Source organism: Apis laboriosa, unplaced genomic scaffold, assembly GCF_014066325.1.
Source record: "Apis laboriosa isolate Shangri-la unplaced genomic scaffold, ASM1406632v1 scaffold167_cov148, whole genome shotgun sequence".
Taxonomy (NCBI): Eukaryota; Metazoa; Arthropoda; class Insecta; order Hymenoptera; family Apidae; genus Apis; species Apis laboriosa.
The window spans coordinates 307,427-330,274 of record NW_025222122.1 but is presented as its reverse complement, the minus strand read 5'-3'; the positions used below and the strand labels follow the sequence as shown (position 1 = coordinate 330,274).

Sequence of the window (22,848 nt, the reverse complement as noted above, 5' to 3'; positions counted from 1 at the left end):
TTAAAAAAAAAAAAAAAAAAAAGAAAAAATTCGAGTGGTATTATTTTGAACAATTTTTATAAATTGATTAGATATCATGGATTGCGTTTAACATGATATCATGTAAAAATTGCAAAGATCTATCGAATCAATTATTTTGAGAAATCATCGACTGATATTTATCTAATACTTATATGACACGTTGATCAGAAGAATGATCATTCACTCCAGAAAAATTATCGCACTTCCTTTCGAAAATCTAAACGCACACTGTAAAGATAAACTGTATAAATTTTTTAAATTCAAAAATTTCGAAATTTCTCAAATACAGAATTACTTATTACTCGCTACTGTTAGAAAATTCCTCCCTCCCAAAAAACGCAAGAAAGAGAGAGACTCCTATCATCACCTCTAATCAAGAAACGGTGTACCCATTTTCTAATCACGCGACGAGTACGAGGACCTTGACAACTTCCCGGGGGCTTGGTCAGGTTCTAATTAATCTGCTCGATCGCGAAGAGAGAGAGAGAGAGAGAGAGAAGAGCGGAAACCGAAGGCGAGACACCGTAGAAATAATTCCCTCGAGCTAGGTGGAGCTGTTGCATCATCGTTTCGTGAAAAGTCGGAGAGCGGAGAACGCAGGCGGTCACAGTGAAGGCGAGGTGTGTAAGTGCACGGAATGAAGGCGAGGCAATGCACGCTGAATGGCCGTCGAGAATGGCGAACGACAATGGGCGATCGCCGCTTCTTCCGGACGCGTTCGCCGTTTCCCGCGCGAATCCACCGCCCATTGCGAACGGGGCCGGATCTCCGCTCGGTGGGCCCCCATGGACGCGATTGGACCCGCGTGCCGGCTCCGTTGTTGGCCGCCAATCGGCGACTTTCGAAACCGGGGAATAAAGAATCCGGATAATTGCGGCCGGCATCTCTTTTCGAGATGGAGGGATCGATCGATTTTTGCCGAACGGCCTCGAGCACCTCGAGCCGCCTCGATATCGAGTTACCGGCCACTTGGGGACGTTATTATTGCTCAGGATGAGATGTCTAGGAACGATTGCCAGCTCCACCAAGGTATCTATGGAATTCTTATTGAGAGCTGGCATCGATTTTTTCTTTTTTTTTTTTTTCACTTGTAATCTCGATCATCGAAATCGTATATATCTTTCGTGGTTTTATTATTTATGGAGGAATATAGGGATATAGAATTTGATTGTTGGATTTTATCTTATATCCGTATGTGCGATTAAATAACGATATTGGTTTGAAAGTTTCTTACGTTTCTTTTGTCTTTGCGTCCTCTTTTCTCTTATCGACGATCGAAATTGTTCTCGAATCGATAAATAAGCGATAACACGTATCATACATTTTTTAACGAGCTATACAATTTCTTGAATCAAAGTAAAATTAAAATTAAAACGGTCGTGTATAAAACTTATTCCCACGTAAATATCTTGGTAAATTTTTAAACTGAGGAAGGGAAAAATGCAATTTCTCGATGCATTGTTACGTAATCGAAAATTCCATCGTTTCTGAAGAATCTCTTTTTTTTTTCTTTTTTTTTTTTTTGAAGATTTCCAGAAGAGGTAAAATCGAGAAAAAGAATGAAAGATAAAAAGTCCGTGTCAAGGTGATCGAATCGTGTCAGGCACGCACGCGAGCTAAATAGAGCTAAACTAGAGTGCTTAGATCACGTTATAATGAACGTTGTACGAAGATTATGCCCGTGGATGGAGAACCTATTTACATAGATGCGGAGGGTGTGTTTAGGTGGTAGGGAGCGGAGAATTGCGTGGTCGGTATGAGGGAGAAATACGTTCGCTCGTGCACTTGCATTTGCACGTGTAACCGAGATTATGCGATATATGTGTGCGTCGTGTGGCTTATACGAGTTCTCAGTGACGGACACGCGAAGATGACTCTTTGTCCGCTGCCTTTATCGTATAGCTGAAATCCGTCATCCTAAGGGAAACTGCGTGCATGTATTTACATATATATTTACTTGCCAATGAAGATGAATATTACCAACGATCTAAAATTTTCTTCGATCTTCATTTAACAATTTTTCCTTGATTCACGTTATTATTAGCCGTTTATTTTAACAGATAATCATAGATATATTTAGAGTTCTATTTTATTTCTTACTTAGCTCAACGTGAAGTGTTATATTAAGTATTCTAATAAAGTTAAAACGAATCGACAAACAGGTTAATAATATACAACATCTGTAAAATTTTATTGCTAAATTTGTCCCCTTTTGTTAAACGTATAAAAGTTACATTATAAAAGTGATATAACTCGAATCTTTTCACTCGTGAAATTTATTAATTTAATTTCTTTGATCCCCGTATAAAGAATCGTCAATCAATTAAAATTCATTAGAAAATTAATCGTACTCAAACTCATTGAAAGAGTGATTAAAATTTTACTCCGACACAATTACACCAAAGATTCTTCTCGTTAGAAAAAAAAAAAAAAAAAGGAGGTCGGGATGACTCAAGTGCGAATGTCGTAGGTGTTCGGGGGGGGAAAAAAAAAAAAAAACGCATCCAAGGAGAGTGTATCGCCGCGGGTCTTGCGAGATATCGTCGTCGCTATCGTCCGGCGATATTTCCGGTTCCTGCCCCAAGAAGCGTGCTCCCGAAGATAAATCGTTTTATCACGCGGCGCACTGGACTTCGTGTGCCGTTTCTAAACGACGACCAAGACGGCGATGACGACGCCGCAACGCAGATAATTAAAAAGAGGGAGAACGTACGATCCTGAATCACCGTTCCGTTCAGGTTGAACAGAGAACGTTGAACGGATGCGCATTGTGCACCGTTCTTGAGCCCATGTTGTTGCCTCTTGTCACCCGTGTTTAAATATCCGATCCCTTCTCTCCTCCTCCAGAGAGAGAGACAGACACAGAGACAGAGACAGAGACAGAGAGAGAGATAATGATGAAAAGACGTAGCAACGTCAAAAGCGTCGATCGCGCGTCTTCCTTACCTTTTGTGCCCCTCCCTACCCCCTACCCCCCGCGAAGGACAGATTCGTCGAACATAGATTTTCTCCCACGACAAGGCGACAAGACGCTCCGATCGGAAACCTGTCGCCCGATCGCTTACGCTTATTTTCCGTCCGCCCGCCGTCCGCCTCACCCCACCTCCCCCTCCGCCCCCCTCCAGCCGCGAGTATTGATCGGAATCTCCGGTTTTTATGGAACTCTCGGCCTGGATAACGCCGGAACCTCGGATATCGGCGATCGCCGATTTAACGGATAGAGCCGGCAATTCTTTTCGCGGCTAAGGTGGACGGATTCGAAAATCATCCGAGTTCACGAAAACGGTGTAAAGGAAATGATGGAGGGATGAGGAGAAAGAAAATGTTGGTTGGATCGAGAGGAGGGGGATGGATCAAAGGGGGGAGGGTAAAAAGAAGGAATTCTACTGGGATAAATAAGAATAAAGTTTACGCACGTTTCTCGGAGGAGATTCGTCAATCAAGATCCCTGAAATATCCGTGAAAAAGAAAGAAAAGAGGAACGGAGGGATGAAGAGAAGAAGGAGCTGGGAGAAAGCATATCGATCAAAGCGAAACGAAACGTTGCTCCGATTGGCTGGCCGAGGAAAGGAAAGTCTTGGAAACTGCGAGGTAAGAAGCGGAATAGGGGGAGAGGAGGAAAATCCGGGGGAGTTCCGCGAAGGAATTCTGTGGAGTGCAAGAGGCACTCTGTGGGAAGGGGAGAGAGAGGCTGCGAGTGCATCGGCGGCATTGCAGGAGAAGGAGAGGAGGATGGAGCCATAGGGCCGGCTCGTCTCATGACTCGCGGTATAAAACAATATTGATTGGTCGTACAATGCGGGTGGGATTATGGGGTGGATCGGTCGTGGGGGCGGAGAGGGTGGACCACGGTGCATTGTGCTCGCTGCGTCCGGTCAAACTTTTCATCGTCCCTCGCAGCTCTCTCTCTCTCTTTCTCTCTCTCTCTATGTTCTCTCCTTTCTGCTCTCCTTTCTTTTTCTGTCCGCGCTCACCGACCTCTCTGTCCCTTTCCCGTTGCCCTTCCGCTCCTCCCTTCGAAGCTCCTTTTTTCTCTTCTTTCCCGAGACCCCCGATAATTATTGCAGACTGTTGGTCTGCAATTCGTTGGACGCCCAATTCTACTACCGATTCCCGCCAACTTGCACGCTTCCAACTTCACTTCAGCCATTCCAGCTTCCTGCTCAAGGAATTAAGATCCTGCTCTCGGTTATCGAGCCTGTGGATCGTTCCATTTTCTTTTTTGACAATTTTCAGTGGCGTTTTCGCGGATAGAGGGAAATTTAGAATTTTATGATGTATCTGTGTAGGAACGATATTTACAACTTTTCATCTTTCAATAGGTATGTAACATTTTTTGTTAAATGTAATTTTCTGATGATAAATTATTTGAATTCTATATTAAAAGAGAAAGGTAGGAATTGTAACGTTTAGGAAATTGAATGAATGAAAATGTTTTGCTGTTCGAAATAATGCTGCAAAAAATAATGAGATTCATAGAAAGGGATAAATCTATGAAAAAAGAAGAAAAAGAAAAAGAAAAAGTATAAAATAACAGATTCTATGGTTAAAAACAAACGAATATGGAATATACGATTCGTTTTCGAGAAAATCAGATTTAAAAATTTATCGAATGTATACATATTTAACAAGCACGCCGTTTGTGAAAAGGTATCATTAACGTTATTGCGTTTACATAAACGTTACATACTGTTTACGCGGTTCTACGAATGGAAACATTACCGCAAACATGATGAAATATTATTTGTTCAATTATTTATTTAATTTGTGTTTAATCTGTTAACTTAAAAATTATTACCAATAAACTGTTCAATCGAATTACGCAGTGATATTCATCCTCGTGTCTTTATACAGATACGCATACACAAGAATCTTGTATAATACTTCTTAAATTCTTAATCACGATAAATAATATCATTCTTAAATAAACGATAACAAATATAAAATATTCGTTTTAAGATGAAAATTTTTATTATTCCCGTATTAGAATACAAACAAAATTTCAATCAAATCAAAACAAGAAACATAAGAGATAACATTTGTAATCAATTTTTGTTACAAAATCAAAATCATACAACGAACGTTCGTATCAAAAATCTATTTTTATTTGTCACGATAATTTAAATCTCGCTCGTCGAAATCGATTTTGATTCACGATATCTTATTCTTCACCCTCTGCGAGGACACAGCCATCCCTGAAACGGCAATCACCCATGCGAAGCGACTCAGCGGGTGTCGAGTGAAAAACCAATTTTTCGTTCAAACAAAGTATTACACAACTTTGGTAATATTTAAATCTCTCGTTGCCAGTCGATTCTGTCGAACGGTATGCGGAAACTTTGAAAACTAATATCACCGTCGACTCCGGCTGACAAAGGCTCGGGCCCCGACGACACCACGCATACGTTCCTTCCACCCCCCACACACACACGCGCGTACACACAGTGGCGCATTTTATAGATGCTCGCGCGCAAACACACGCGTTGTGTACACTTGGATTACTCGCAATTACGCTCGGCAGATCAGATGACTCCTTTATTGCGGCTTTATTAAACGGCTATGGCCGATGCGATCGGTCGTGGATCATGTATATAATCACCGGAAGGAGACGTGGTGAAAAAAAAGAAAAAAATGTGGCAGACCTGGAAGAAGAAAGATGCAAGCAGATACGTATATACATAAGCGTAACGGGAGAAGGAGAAAAAAGCGAGACGGAAATGGTCGGCCGAATTCGAGGAAACGATGCTTTGAAAAGCCGTGAAACACCTAAACCGTCTATTCCTCTCTCGCGGAAATACTCTCTAGACCGTCCAAGTGTATCGTGTAGCATGCGCGATAACTGTAGCATGTTGGCCAACAGGTAAGGGGATACGGGGGTACGAAGGGTACACAGAGAGAGCACACGAGGAAACGGTTTCTATGACTCCGCGATTGCCACGTATGAGGGAAAAGTCGGAGGAAATCGGTGGCAAGGTGCGCCACTCCGGGATCGTGTACTGGAAAAAGTCGAAACTCGGCAAACTCCTCCTCCATCGTAATGATACACACGTGTTATGGCCAACTTCCCTCCTTCAGACTTGTTACAGTGGATAACTCGCGCGCACGATGCTCGCCGAATTTTCCAAATATGCCGGACAACTTTGCCAACGATCGTCGCTTTCTTCCGATCTCCCCCCAGAACTTACGTGCGACGAGTCAGTCGTCAGAATTAATTATCAGAATTCTCCAGAGATGGATTTATTTCAACGATCGATCGTCTTTATCAAGGATAATTCTTGATATCTATGATTGAATTTGAAAGAATTCGAATATATTGAATTTATTAATCAAACTCTTCGAATCTTCGTTATCACGAGAGAAAATTTATTTACTTCGAGAGTGAAGGCACTGTGGGCTTCCTATGGTCGTTTCAAAATTTCGAGTCGATCCTCCCCAACAGGAAGTGACAATCGAGGTTCGTCTTCGCCCCTATCGGAGCGGTTAAGGGGGAGGGGTGGGGAGAAGGAAGGACGAGGTTCGATCGAGATTGTTTCGCGAACGGTTCGACGTTTTGGACGGAAGAAGGGTGGACATTCTTGGGAGGCGAGCGCAGCACAGTTCGGTAATTTATTTCTTGCCGGATCTCCTGACCGCAGGATGCTTGACGAGGGTGGCGTTCGGGTTCATTCCCGGAGTGAACTCGGTCGGTCCGTGCCGCCAACTATTTCGGAATTAATTAAACTATCGAGGCGACCGAGCGTGCACGATTGAATCGTTAATTAGCGACTGCCCTCCACGAGTTACGTAACCTGCCTCGCCCACCCCTTTATTTACACTTGTCACGTCTTCGAATGTCCCCGTGTGCTTCCTTGGGGATGTTGTTCGATTGGAATTTTACTTGCGGCCGATAAATCGTGATGATTTCGTAGATAGATAGGATAAGAATCTGTATCTTTTCTTTACCCATCGATACGATTAGACGTGTATTTATTTGCTGCTGTATCGTAATCATTGAGAATTATAATTAACAGAGAAATATACTAGACGAATAAATTCGTTAAAATATATATTATAATTTATAAATTTTTAAAAAATAAAATTGATCAACTTTCGAAATTAATCGTATAATTCAATTAGAATATATTACACGACAAACAAATCAAAGAGATATCTTAGAAGAAGAAACAAGGAGGAAATTGGTGATCGAAACGCACGAATCACTGATTCAAAGCAAATTGGAATACCATCTAGTTTTACCATGGACGTAGAAGAGGAACTAAAAAAAAAGAAAGGAAAAGAAATCTCGATTAATTTCAGTTATCTTACCGCATCATCCTTACACTGGAAATGGAAATTATTCGATTCGCCGTCCATCCGCAATTTCTCTCTCCCTCCTTTCAAATTATACCTGCATCGGTGCCGAAAGACGCGCAAGATTGTTAAGAATTGCACAATGCCGCGCGACAAATGAAGCGTTTCAGAGGAACGCGGAATCAACCCCTCCCGTGAAAACAAGAGGGGAGGAGCAGATCGAGGTTTGAAAAACGAAAAAAAAAAAAAAAAAAAAAAAAACGAGAAAAGTAAAGACAGAAAAAGAGAGAGAGAGGAATGGAGATGGTCCGTGCGGTGTACGAGCCTCGGAGCTCCATCAAGCCCTTCGAAGGGTTATGAATAAGGGATGAAGTTCATGCGTAGCGACGCACATACGCCGCCGGTGTCCACGCATTCATACGAACTCGGCCGAGTTTAAGCTCGATTGTATGCCGGTAAACGAATAAATGTGCAAATTTGACGAACCACCTCCTCTCTCCTCTCTCTCTCTCTCTCTCTCTCACGCAGTCCTCTCTCTCAACCCCTGTCTCCCTTGCCCTCTCCTCATCTATTGGAAAAACGGACGCGCGTACAAGCACGCCTGTCAGCGACGAGTGTACGTGAGAGAAAATGGGGGGGAAAAAAAAAAAAAAAACTGAGTATTATACCGAGAGATAGAGAGAGAGAGAGAGAGAGAGAGAGAATTTTGCGACGATGAGAAAAAGATAGCATTATGCGGCGTACGCCCACGCGTCCATACTTTCGAGAATTTTCCCGTGGAGATGCGTGAGGCCGCGTTTTCCCGGCGAGCTTCCCCGGAAAAATTCGACGTGTACGAATATAGCCGGCGTAATATTCGTGAATATTACACGCGCAGATTGGTAAATGCGTGAGTATACCTGCACCGTGGAGTGCGTCGATGGCCCCGAGAGCATGTTGACGCGTGGATCGGCCCTGATGGGCGCGCTGGGCGTTCCTACGCGCGTAGTCGTGAATAAAAATAATTAACGGAAAATATATACGAACGTCGAAGCGGCGATTGATTTACGGGAACGCGCGCGAAGGTACGAGGCGGGACCCGTAATTTCGCAAAAACCGCGTATCTGCGGGCTCGGCCCCGATTTTTGTTTTTACCCCGACCAACCAGATCGACTGTGCACCTCGTACCTCTCTCTCTCTCTCTCCCTCTCTCTCTCTCTCTCTCTTGCTCTCCCTCCGTTCGACTCCCTACCATCTCTCTTTCTCTCTCTCTCTCTCTCTCTCTCTATCACTCTCGACTCTCTGTCGATACACGTATGGACAAAAGAGGTGCGTGTGTGCACGCGTGTCCGAGCCTCTGTACAAATTTACGTTTTACGTACGTGCAACGGGTTCGGGTGTGCGTGAAATTTTTTTTTCCTTTTTTTTTTTTTTTTTTTTCGCTACTCATCGCTCCCTGAAAACGGCGCGGCGGATTCGACGGTCCATGATACTCGTTGCCGCGGATATTACGGATAATTAAGCAATACCTTTTTGCATTTAATCAAATACACTTGCCGACGATCCGAGGATACTTCGTCACGGACAATCGTGTTTTTTGTATCCGATCAGGAGAGGGTTTCGCGTCTAGCTTTCGGCCGGCGTTCGATCGGCAGCTTTTCCGTTCGTTCCTTTTGGAAGAGATTAATATTCTTTCTTTTGTCGAATACACGCGGTTTATCGAAGCTAATAAGCGATCGTTAACGAGCATCCCCTCCGTTGAAGGTGGATATTCATTCTTCTTAATCGCTTAGTTAGAGAAGTCGCATTTTACGAAATTATTTCGTTCATAAATGCAATAACGAAATCCATCATTGTGACATTGAAAAAACATCGTAACGATCGTTCGAATATTTTCTTTTTAAAAAAGTAAATAATTATATTTTCATTTGCGCGTTCACTGTTCTTCAAGTAACTAAATAAGAAACTAAATAAAAGTTTCTTCTTATATATAAATAATCCGTACAATTTGTATAAACCGGGAAGAGATGGCGCAAGTAGTAATTCAACCACCGATACTCGACGCAATCTCGGACGTTAGCCTATCAAACGCCCGGTAATAAAATCGCGCTCGTCTATTCTCTTTCGAAAGGATTTCCGCTAATTAATCGCCTCTTTCCTAATATAATACCGCGATTGTCCTCCTTGTTGGCAATCTTTTCTCCTCCTCATCCTCCGTCCGCAAAAGCCATTCATTCCTTCCTCGTAAGCCCCCCTCCCCCCCCCCCTCCCCCCTCCTTTGCCACGGTCAGCAAACACGGAGAAGAATAAACACGCTGCTCCTCCTCTTTCTTCCAAGATAATAACTTTTTTAATTAGAGAGAAACGGCGGTGGCCGTACAGCGGGCGGAAAGAAGAGAAAACAGTTTTGGTGGGAAAAAAAAAAAAAAAAAAAAAAAAAAAAAAGAGGGGGGAAAAAAGAAAAGGAGAGGCAAAGGGTGGAGGAGACGAGTACGCAAAGAGTGAGCCGCGGAGACGTAAGGCAGGCGCTGCATCGTCGCCGTTGCACTTTGCATTATCTTATCCTCGAGAGGATGAGGCAGTTTACAAAGCAACGGGCGCGCGCGAAGCGGCACAGCCGAGGAGGCGATTTAACGCCCTGAACGACTTTCTCACCCCCAGAAGACCGGGACAGGGGTGGGAAACGAAGCACGAGGCGCTAGAGAGAGCTAAGAACCCCGAGCGTGCAACGGTAGGGAGAGAGAGAGAGAGAGAGAGAGAGAGACACCCCGATAGGAGAAGTAGGCCGGGCGAAGAGGGACAGAAGACGAGTCTTGTAGACATAGGGCTAGGGTGCTTAGTTCGCCCGGTGTGAAAAGCGGAGAAAAGCGCAAGAGAGCTTTTTTTTTTTTTTTTTTCCTTTTTTCCCCCAACCCGGCCTCTCAAGTAAGTGGCTACATCGTGCATAGCACGTAAGTCCACAGGTGTCCGCGGACAATGACTCGCGTCCCTGTTGTGTGTCTCCACACGCATGGTCCCGTGGATAGACTTGAAGCCGAGCGATTCGTGTGTGTGTGTGTGTGCGCGCGTGTCACACGTTTCGCGGCCGCCCCGTTGTGCATGCACGTGCATACGCGCGGATCCTTCGAAGGGGTTGGCCTACCCGGGAGAAGTCTCTTAATTTCCGTGCTTCGGGACAAAGGGGAAAAAACGAGCGCTCGAGAAAAGAGGGCGGCTACTCCTTTCTCCTTCTATCTTTCGCCTTCTCCCCCTCCTCCTTACAGCGTGCACGTTTCCTCCTACGTGCCGTTCCTTCTTCATCCTCCTTCTCTTTTCCCTTTAACTCTTTGCTCTTCGAAAATAGTATGTGTGCATACGAGAGAGAGAAAGAGAGGGAGATATAGGCAGAGTCATCCAGGACGAATACAAGGGTGCATCGCGAGTCGATATATATATATATATATATATGTAGAAAACATTGGCGCATCAGACGAGATCCTTTGAATCTATCTCGTAACAGGTTCGCTCGGTGGAGCAGCCGCGGAATCGCCGTGACTTTAATTCCACGATTGTTTGTTCCGCCTTCCCTCAGAAGTTAACTGAAGTGGCACAGAAGTTTTACCGCGCTATACGAGCCATTATATCTTCGGTTTATCCTGCGATTGTGCGTTTATCCCGCGGAACAACCCAGCCTACGTTTGTTCCCAGCTTCTTTTCATTAGGAGCATATACGAGATTGTAATCTCGTTGCTTCGCGTCGAATCTCGCCGATTTTTCTTTTCTTTTTCTCCGTTTTTTTCGAAAATATTTCGCGATGGTTTATTTATATATATAAAAAAAAAGGGAGAAAAGAAAAGAAAAGAAGTAGGAGGCCAGAAAAATCTCTTCTCTCGTCGCGTCGGTTCGTTGATTTCTTCGATCGAGGCCTCCCTCCTTCCTCCTTTCCATTGCGGCATTCGTTCATCGCGATTCTTATACGAGCCGTTTCCTTTATTTCCGAAGTTGACGGTGGAAACCGGCAGTTCGTTGTTAATATTTATTGGTGCTTATTTGAGCGCGGGACAAAGGAGGGATTTATTGGAATAGAATGTAAAGGATAAAGCTTAAAAAACGGTAGTAGTAGTGGTAGTAGTTGAAACTATCGATCGCACGTTCGAGATTACCTTTTTCCACCATTCCATTGTTGTTTCTACTTGAATTATGAATAGTATCAAGAGAACTATTCGGTTGAATTTATTCTTGGATACACAGGATTGTTTTGACATGATACCCGCGGTTTTGATTGCCATCCATTTCCAGAATTGTAATTAACGAAACGTAATTAACGAACGTGCGTAATACGTAAGCGGAAAACTGATTATTATTTCGATCGGGTTAATATAAATAAAAGATGCATTAGGTATTAATTACTCAATCAGAAAGCTAATATTTTTCTTGCTTGATTAAAAATAAAATATTTGAACGAGTTGTCGAATATAATCGTATCAACTGGTGGTTGACAACTTTAATCAACCATTCCTTTGACTCATTTTTAATTAATCAATAATAAAATATAAAATATTTGCATCTGTATACATTTAATCCCCCCTCCCCTATCACATCAAACCAGTACCAAACTGTGATTCAATAACGTTGACTAGTTATTTGCATTATAATTACATTCATAGTTTCTGCAAAATGGCAATTTCTTTCGTAAGATATAGAAGACAATTATAGACAATTCTATGCTCTAATAAATGATACACGCACAATATATAAGAGTACAAAAGTAAAGAGACTAGGTTACTCGCCATACATGAGATTAAAATTAAACCATCAATCGTAGAAAGTCGTCTTTCCAAACACCAAAATCGATGGCTGATCGACCACCGAGGTGTAATTTCACCGGTCTCGACTTAAATCCATTTATCCTCGCGTTATTGTCTCCATTTGCGGGGGCAATTTCGACATCTGGCGAACAGGGCAGCTGAGAAAGAACACAGGAGGAGCATCATCGTCTCAAATTACTCGGGGCAGGGTGCTCCTTCGCGTTTTCCCTTCCCGCGCTGCGGTGTAATGTCCGCCCTGTCGCTAATCCCTGTCGAAAATCCTGAAAAAGGTTCATCATCTGCGCCTGGTAGTAGGTGGCTGTTGGTCTGTCTTTACGTCTGTCTGTCTGTCTGTCTGCACGACGACTGCATAATGCCGGGTCGTCTCGTGTTTACGGCATTTTTGTGGGCAAACAGAATCGACGATCTCCTCCACTTTTCTTACCGCTTATTCCCTACCTCCCTCCCTCCCTCCCTCCACCCTCCACGCTGTAACTAAACGAGAAAACGAGAGGGCCTCCCTTTATCTCCGCGGTTGGCGCAATCTTTTGTCGGTGTGCGCCCGAGCGGCGCGCCGTTGCTCTGCATATTTTGAATATATCCGAAAGGATCCATGATCCTCCTTTTCGACCGTACCGCTTTATATATATATATATATACAGATATATACCTTTTCTCGTCACGCGATCGAGCCAGACTTTCAAAGTGATCGAGTGCATCCCCGCTGGCTCGGCATCCTCCTGGCCGGAAGGATGCATCCGGATGCGTTTCAGGGATATTGACGTAACAGTACGACGGCTTGTTAAATATTTATCCCTCCAGAGGCTGGGGAGGGGGAGGGACAATGGACTCGAATCGTCGAATATAACGGGGACGAGGAAAAGAACGGCGGCGGATCGAAAGTCACGCGCCGTTCAGTTAGCTTGGATTTCGCGAGGAGGCGAAAAAAGGAAGAGGGGAGGGGGGGGGCAGGATCTCGTCCGGAAACGGCAGCTGAGAGGTTGGCCGTGATCAATCCTGTTAATCGACTCGGGACATCGCCGGGCGTGGAATCTTTTCACGTGGATTCGAGGAAAGAGATTGTGCATCCCCCTTTGTCGGGACGATTCTTTGCCGATCAACGAGACAATCGACCTGGATCTGGTTGATTTCGATGCGGGTGGAGGATGAGAGGATCGAGAATGGGACGAATTCTTTATATTCTCGTCGTGGATAGATTCATATCGAAGTCTTTGATAATCGATATCTGTGAAGAGACGAAACGAAAGATGTAAGAAACAGGTATCAGTCGAAAGAAAAAAAGATAGATTAGAATAATATATTCGTGCAGAGGAATAGTTAAAGTAGATAAAAGTTGAGTTTTATCTTCGTTTCCACGTAATTTCCTCGTAACGCCAATTTTCCTCGAGACTAGTAACCCTTCACGCCACGTTCGAGCGCCCTCTGGGAAAACAAAGGTGTCACTTCTTCAAAGAGCTCTTGGCTCCTCTGACTCTCGTTTCTCTCTCTCTCTCTCTTTCTCTCTCTCTCGTTGATTCGCGTCTTTCCGCCCGGAAAGATTCCCTTCCTTTTCGCACCTTTTAACTCATCGTTCTATCTATGTCTCTCTATAGATTTTATCCCAAGTATCTCAAGATTCTTGGCGAACAGCCCCACTAAACTTCCATCCCCCTCTTCCAAGCGCCAAGAAAGCACTTTATCTCCTGAGGGGTTGCTTCAACAGGTTACAAGACATCGGCCGTTTCGTTTTTCTTAGAGCGTAGCCTCCCCTAAGAAACGCTCATCCCCTTGCTTTCGACCCGACTTTCTTAGCCTACGGGAAGCGTCTGCTAATTACGAATCCCTTTTGTCGTTGATTTTCTCGCCTTGTTAACCATCACCATGGACAATGAACCAATAAACTTGCCGTGAGAAAGTAATGTATCGAGAAGATTTTAATCTTGATACATTTCTTTAAAGATTTATTTTATTGGAAAGAAATAATGGCCGTTCATTTTATTATTCGCAATTAATATAAGTGTTATATCTGTATGAATTTTTATAAAAATATTTAAAAATTTATTTTTTCATATAGTACGTTAAATCTTTGTTTCAATATTTTTTTATCTTGATAATTTATATCATTTTTAATTTCGTTTTTTATTCTTTGGTTTCGACTTTTTCGAAAATAATGTTATATTTTTCAATAGAAAATCGAAAAAAGATATTAATATTGTCTTGAATTTTTTTATAAAAAAAATCATATTATATAAAATAACATATAATATTATAATATAATATAATATAATATAATATAATATAATATGAATTTTTTATAAAAAAATCATATTATATAAAATAATATATAATATAATATTATATTATAATATAATATAATATAATAATATAATATTTCGTTTTTTTAAAATCAATTATTCATTTTTTAAAATCATAAAACATTTTCGATTATTAATATTTCTTTAAATATTATATGTAATATTATATAAATATTATATCAGTCTACATTCGTTACAAACTACATTAGTTTCCTTCTATTCACCTCGTGTGTTTATATTCGAAATATAAACGAAGTTTTACGACCAAAACATTCGTAATATTTCCGAGAAATATATATATTGTATTCAAAACACGCGATTTCGACGAAATAGATTATCTATCCGCTCTCGTTCTAATCCCCTTACCAAAACATAAATTCTCGAGCTCGAACGTTATTATCGTGTCAACTCTCGACGGAGAAGGAGATCGCGCCGTATCGTCTTGAATTCTCAAAGTGGAATCGAAATCGAGCAGTTCAATCGGAAATCCGACTTTCTCCCATCCCAGAAGAGGGGTAGCTCCAACAGGTTACAAGACGCTGAGAGGTTGAATCGTCTTCGTTCCTCCCCTAAGGAAACACCACCGTCCCTTTAACATCTTGGTCGTTTCCTTCCATCCATCGCCCCGAGAAAGCCCATCCTCTCCACCCTCCGCCCAGTTTTCTTAGCCCTTTCACGGACGAAGAACTTCCCTCGAAGAATTTTCCGGGCTAAAGGGTGCGGATAAGGAATCTTTTCAGCGGAAAGAGGCATCGAACGAGGGTGATGGTGGATAGAAAAGAAAGGAAAAGCGTTTTCTTACGACGATACCTCTCCCCCTACTAAAGCTCAAGTCGCTTCCACCCCCGTGCCGCCCTCGAGGGAACAAGATATCAACTTGTTGCTGTCCGGGATTGAGCGTGTTGGCCAAGGATTTGGAGAGCGAGAGAGAGGGGGGAGGTCGAGGTTTTTATTTTATTATTTAGAGACGGCACGCGAAACCGACCCTTCCCACGTCACGTTTCTTTCTCTCTCTCTCTCTCGCTCTCTCGCTCTCTCTTTCTCTTTCTCTCTCCTCCCTTCCACGGATTAGAATCGTTTTGTTCCGTGTTAATAGAAGAAGAAGAGGAAGAAGAAGAAGAAACTTTGATACGCTGAAAAGTTACTTTTTTTCTTTTCTTTTCTTTTTTTTCCGCGAGTGTCTGTGCGCGCGCTGTGTGTGTTTTCTTTGTCCTTTTCGACGACGAAGAGTTGAAACGATTAAATTTTTAAGAGTTGGGAGTGTTTTTCGTTCGTTTCTCGTGAAACAGTTGACTTTATTATTTTCCTCGAGGTGAAGTGAATTCTGAAAAGGGGGGAATTGCGTAGTACGTACGTAAGTGAAACGTATAAGTTATCGGAATATCGGTTCATATTGGATTTCGCGATAAAGAAATGTTATTCTTTATCGTTGTTGCCTGGATGTTATCTCTTCCCCTCCCCTCCCTCTCGTCTGCGTCTCTCTGCAGTTTAGAGTTAGAGTTAATGCAATGAAAATTTATCGATACGAAACATACATTTTTTATGGGGAATTATTTTAAAATTGATTTGAAATTCATAGTATTCAATATACACAATATCTTTATACGGATTTGATCAATGAATTAAAACACTAAAAAATATGTGTTTCATTTAAATTCGAAAGTAATACGTTTTAGATTTAATTTCGAATTTCGATTTTCATTTTGAAAAAACATATAAAAAACATGAAAAAAATAAGAAATTGTTTCGTTAATGATGGTATTTCGTAAGTTGTACAAATATTTCGTGACAAGTCTCCTCAACTTCCCGTTCCCAGGACACGCATCCATTCGGAAAACACTTGTTGAACATCGAGCTAAGATTGCTCGAGCTAAGAAGCCACTTGTTGCTTCATCCTTCCTACAAGGAACTTGCTGTCCCGTTTCAGGATACTTGGCGATAACAGCTAGATTTATCCTTCCATACTTTCATCTCTTTGCTCGATCGAGTGGAAACCATTCGATTCCCTATAAACCTATAAATCATTCATCTTCCAAAAAAAAAAAAGAATCACTAAAAATTGTGTAAAGTGCAACGAAATACCAATATACAACGAAATATTTTCCATAGGCAAATTTTTTTAACAATAATCTCGATCTCTTATTCCTGCATCTTCCTTGATCTTTCATCGTTCTAAATTTTGAAAAAAATCTGAAGAAAAACAAAAATTCGTTTCAGAAAAATTTAAGAATGGCAATTTTTTTCTTGATCTTGAGCGATTTAGTTTTTTTTTTTTTATAGAAAGTTAAATTCCAAGGAAAATCAATATATTTATTTGTTTATTTTGAATTGTTAAAAATTTGATTAGATCACATATTAATCGAAAGTAATAATAGATAATTTGTAATTACAGTTCTGCGAAGGACGTATCCCTCGATTCTTCGATTGAAATAATCCATTAACGGTGGAACGATTAGATGAAAGGGGCGTCTCCTGAGGCAGGGGCCACGTGTTTCTAGCATAGTTCCAAGCACATGTGCAACTTGCACGCGCAACACCAACTTAATCGATCGTATCGAGAACATTTACTTGAGATAGGAAACTCGTCGAAAAATAAATCTTCACGATTGCTTTCTATCTACCCTCCCTTCCCCCTCCTCCTCGAAACTAATATTCGTAACTAAATTTAATAATATAAATTCGTCGAGGATATAGCGTAGTTGATTGGAAAAATGGGTACGCGTTTCGTTTTCGACAACGTCGATACGATTGACGGAAATCAGATAAGCTTGAAGAATGAATCTCTCTTTTAAATAAACTTTTAGATATTACGCGAATATTATCTTAAATTGGAATTATCATATCCTCGAATAAAATTTTTTATCGAAATTATTATTTATATCGTATCTACGTTAAAAATTTTTTTTTTATATTTATTATTACAACGTCAATAAAAGTTAAATCGCGGTTAAAAATCAGATTTTTGAAAAGTTTTGACCACTTTGGCATCGAAATTATAAATTTCTCAAAAAATAAAATTAGTATATTATTTACTATATTATTATTTTTGCCGTCAAACCACTAATTTCGATAGATCGAATTTATACAAATCAGAAACATACACACACACACACACATACACACAAGTAAATATATCGAACATTATCGAAACATCATCGTGCGAATTATCTATAGGGGTTGAATTGCAAATCGTTTCGAACACTCTCATTCATTCGAGGCACTTAGGCAAATACCGTTTTTGGTGGCGCGGAAAACAGAGCCTGATCCTAGAGTGGATTGATGAATTTCCAGCGAGTTAACATCCTGAATGAGGGAAGTTGAAAAAGAAGAAGAGAAAAAAACAACTAAAAAAGAAGAAGAAGAAAAAAAAAGGAGAAAATACAAGCTCACCCTGAGACTTGGGAGATGATTAGATTCTGCCACGTGCCCATTGTGCCAGCCATCGACGTAACGCCCCTTCCTGTGCGCGCGTGTGCGTGTCATTCATGCGTGTCACTGCTACAATGCGAAGACGCAGAATCGTAATCTCCCATCACTTCGAATCGAGGCTGGACTTTGAGACAATTTATTGTTCCACGAGATTATCGATTCCACGGTCGCTACTCCTTTTTTTTTTCACAGAATTTTGGAATAGATTATTATATTTCTCGAGGGAGAAAATTCGTAGAGTTTGTTTTTTTTTTTTTTTCTAATTTTCTCTTAATTTTTATAACACAGGTTAATCACATTCCGAATTATATCACTTCAAAAACAATATGTCATTTTGATAATTAATATTCGAAGAATTTACGATTTCAAATTTTTGCCGAGGCGTTAATCTAACACGATAAAAATTCTCCCCTCCCTCCCTCCTTCCCTCCCTCTCTCCGATAAATTACGATCAGTCAAAAAACAACGGTTCAACTTTTGATGCACGGTACGCGTGTAACGCGATTGCCCCTCCCCCCTCCCCCTTTGTGAAATAATGCCAACTCTTCGTTCGACAGTGTTATATTGCCCATAAAGCTGAAACCTCCCCCTATAAGTTCGCCGGCCGACAATTAAATGTAAATCACGTATTTGCGCGAAAGTGTAACGCAAACACTCGGTAAACACGAGACAAACTACCAACGGGGGGATCGTTTGTGACGGGTTGTGACTCGAACGCACGCGCGCGAATTGCGGTTACACGGTATTTAGAAACCGATTTCCCTCGATGAACGTGTCTCTCTCTCTCTCTCTCTCTCTCTCCCCCTCCCAAAACGGGAGATCTACTCCCCTGAAAAAAAAAAAAAAAGAATCGCGCAGGAAAATAGTCGAACGATTTTGCAATCCCCGTGGCTAATTCCTTCATCCAATACCGGGGGTATCGTAACGAGGTTTCGCGAAAGGGAGTCTCTCTCTCTCTCTCTCTCTCTAATCGTCTAATCGTCATGGAGCGCACCCTTCTTTCGGCAGAGGGAAATTTCTAATCGAGGAAAGATAAGAGGCAGAGAGGGAAGAGCAGAGAGAAAGAGAGAGAGAGAGAGAGAGATTTCAATCTTGGCAACGATCGAGATTTCCCATCGAGACGACGAGCTATTTGATTTTCAACCCCATCGTCCCTTTGACTTGATCGAGGCCAGAGAAAGAGAGAGGCGTACACGATCGACTTTGGGCGCGGTGGTTTTTATCGAGTTACGCAACGAAAGGCAGTCGGCCAAGTTCTTTGTCTAGCGGGCCATCTGTCATCCCCCTCCCCCTCGAGAAGCGAGGAGAGCCTCCAACATCGCCGTCGGAGGAGGAGGAGGGAGGGTGCAGTGACAACGGCGTGGGCGTTTACGACGACCTACTTGCGCCTCGTAAACGGTTCGCCTCTGCCCGTATATTTCCCACGCCCGCGTGCACGCCAACAGGGGGAGGTTGGGGGAGGACGAGGGGGGCAGATACGAGATCCCGATAAAAGTGAGATAGCGCGCGAGACAAGTAGCGGAGAAGCGGACCTCTGCAAGGAATACGTATGTGTGTATCGGGTATTGATTTTCCACGTACGGAGTTACGTGCGGGGTAAAGCCGAGACGCGACAAAGTTTATTAATCCTGGGGGCAGCAGACGCGTCTGCGTAGCCACGGCCACGAAACGCGCGCTCCACGGGAGGATACGAAACTTTTGATGTTGTTTCGCCGCTTTGAGGAAAAAAATTTCAACGCGCTTTTCTTCCTTTCCATCTCCTTTTTTTCTTTTTTTTTTTTTTTTGAATATTTAATCTCTCTATTGGAGAGCCAGTGAATGAATTTTCGGCGACTCTCGATCGGAAACGTAGAACGATATATATTTATTTGAGATATTTATTTGAGATTTAAAAAGATGGGTCGAGGTGAAGATCTTTTAACGAGAAAAAGATATATATATATATAGTTTTTTTTTCTGTGATAAAGGTATTACAAAGGGAGGAAGTGTCGTAGCAAACAAGTTTCTATTCCCGAATCTAAATCGATAGAAGATCTAAATTAATTATTCGGTAGATGAGAAATTTATGCGAAGGTATCGAGCACGAAAATTATTGTTAAATTCATTGCTCTGATGCAACTATATCCTTAGTTTCGTTTGATTTTTCGCAATTTCGATTCTGAGTTAATATTCAAACGTAAGTTTCAACGGGTAATATCGATACGGATTCATTTGTAAGTGGATGAAATAAGAATATAATTTCAATATAGGAATACAATATATCGATATAATTGTTTAATTATATAATTGTACAATTATATCTACGCGAATCGTTGTAAATATTACAATCTTCTCAAAAGAAATTATCCATTAGAAGATATTAGATAGAGTAGATTTTTAAAATGGAAAGAATAAGAATAATAAGGAAGAATTAAAGAATTCGTGTCTCTATTATCTACACCTACATATCGTAATTTTATAAAGACGCGTTTCTACTCTTTACAATTAATCTCTCTCGTTTCGAATCCTTGCGTATCGCAGCCAAGTGCCTCGTTAATTCGGTTGGATGGAAGTTTGGCCGGTCGACGGTATAAATTGGTCAACCTTTAGGCGCAGAAACGGTGGAAAGGAACGCTGGGGGAGGGGAACGTCTAATACATCATAAACTTGGGAACAAAGAGGAGAGGGAGAGAGGATGTTGTGGAGGGCGGAGCGGAGAATCCACCGTCCCCGGCTATCCCCGGGACAAAACTTTGCCTATTTGTTAAGTCTTGCCCGCTGAAACTGTCTCAGATACTGGCGTCGAACTACGCCTCACACCTATGACCTCCTTAATCTCGTCCTTCTTCCTTCCTTACCCTCCGTTGTCTCGATGCATCCTACTACTAGGTTGAATAGGGGGCCGAAAACGCGCATTCTGATTTCGTGAAATTTCGTTGTTTCGGGGGGAAATTGATGATGGAACTCGAAAGAAAATGAAAGGGACGGGAGGGGAGAAATTGTAGACTCTTACGAAATTTGTTTTAACGTTATTCTCGAACAAAAAGAACGAAAGTTGTTCTTTCTTTCGCGTTTTTTATTAATTCGGAATTTATTTCAATTCGAGTAGAAAGAGTTCTTGAAAACGTTATCGATTATATATATATATATATTTTTATTATATTTTAGCCTCTAACAAAGGCTAATAATAAAAAATATCGTTAACAAGTCGCTCAAAAAGAACTGAAAACAGCCAATTCAGGAAACAGTCGAACGCAAATTATACTTCTTTTTTTTTATCTTCTGTAAATTAAATTTATTGATTGTTGAAGATAAAAAAAAATATATATATATATGTATATATTATAAAAGTTTGTTCAATATAAAAATATACCATTCCTTGTATATACAAATAAATTAAAAATTCGATAAATAAACAATAAATATAAAATTGAATACGAAATACCTTAAATGATACAGAAAACGAGTCACGATTGTCAAATAGCGTATTATCATTACGTATTATCATTACATCGACTACAATCAACTATTTTCTAATAATTGTAACTTCTTCAAATTTATTTATCATTTTCCACCGATTTTTTTCCCCCTCAATTTCTCGGCTTTCTACGCCTCGTTTGATCTCGAAAGAGATTCAACTCTTCGAAAACGAAAAAAACACCAACTTGAAGACCATACACGTTACCTCTACGACGCGGCGATGCAAATTAGGGGAAAGACGCGCCAACTATTTCGAGCCTATCGGGAACTAAATCCGCGTTGGGAGCGAGAATTCGAAATTAAAAAGTTTGGAGCGACGAGGCGCGGTCATCTGCATCTAAATTTTCTCCGGCGCAAGTTTCGGCCGTCGATTGTTTCAAAAGGATTTTAGCGTTGTCCGGTGTCCGGAGGGACAACTCGAAAACTAAAAAAAAAAAAAAAAAAAAAAAAAAAAAAAAAAGAAAAAAAGAGAAGGGTAGAAAAAAAGAAGAAAGAAAATACAGTGAAAAAAGGCTGATAAAATTTTTTTTGTTAGCCGGTGCCGTGATGTATGCGTGATCAGAATTCGCGAAGTTTCGCGCATCTGGTTCGAGGCGAAAGTTCGAGTGCGACACCCGCACATGACATCGCTGTGTCGGAGTGTGTATCGAGGGGTGGGATGGCGAGCATCGGGGGGAGGGCGGTTTCATTGTGACGACAATATCGCCTTGGGCGGCATTGGCGAGGCAGAGATGCAAATTTCGTGGAGGACGGCTCTGCTCTCCGCGTTTTCATCTATGGACGACGAATTTAGTAATACCGCCAAGGAACGTAGCATCACTCGATTCTTCTCCATTCCTCTGTTTGCCCAAACACCATTGACAATCAATTTTTCTCCTCTGTGAAAACATTCTTTACACGAAATCACGTATATATATTTATATTTGATTTCTCGAATATTATTTGTGAATTCGAAAATAAGGGGATTAAGATTAAAATTAATTGTTTGTTCAATTCACTTCAAGATCGAGAACAAGATCTAAAATTTGCAATTTTCTTCTGTTCCAGGGGACGGCATCTTTCAAATCGCCACGGCAACGTTCATCGTAAGTACCGAAGTCCCGCTCAGTTACAGCAACGCCTCTGGATCCCCTTTCCTCCAATTTCACCCCCTATTCCCTCGAAATCAACCCTCGAATCAACTATATTACGTTACAAACAGTTGCAAACTCGCGAGAAATCGTTAAATCTCGTCTCGTCGTTGAATCTCTTCTCGCGAACAATGGTAGTCCAATAGTTTCCGATTTCTCGGCTTTCTACGCCAATGCGTGCATACGCATGAGTGCAGGGAGCAACGGAGGAAAGGGGTTGACAATGCAGCTGCGAGGCGGGGTGGCAGCTTCGTAGTGGTCTCGTAGCCGTCGTGGTCTCGTAGCCGTCGTCGTCGTCGTGCAATGTCAGTGGCGATAGCTCGGTGACGGAGACGAAGTAGGAAGAAGGGTGGTTAGACGCGGGAGGGTGGGCGAGGCTGGCGCTCGAAGGAGGATTGGGGGGGAAGGGGGCGGAAAATTGGTGAGGTGGGGACGCTC

At 41.7% G+C, this 22,848-nt stretch overlaps 1 long non-coding RNA gene across 1 annotated transcript in view; it reads left to right on the top strand.

The window, feature by feature from the left end:
- The window catches only part of LOC122710944, a 111,487-nt gene that overhangs the window by 25,821 nt on the left and 62,818 nt on the right, over positions 1 to 22,848 (top strand). The window contains exon 3 of the long non-coding RNA XR_006346026.1: positions 22,328 to 22,365. This is a non-coding gene — a long non-coding RNA (uncharacterized LOC122710944). The remainder of the gene's footprint in view (positions 1 to 22,327; positions 22,366 to 22,848) is intronic.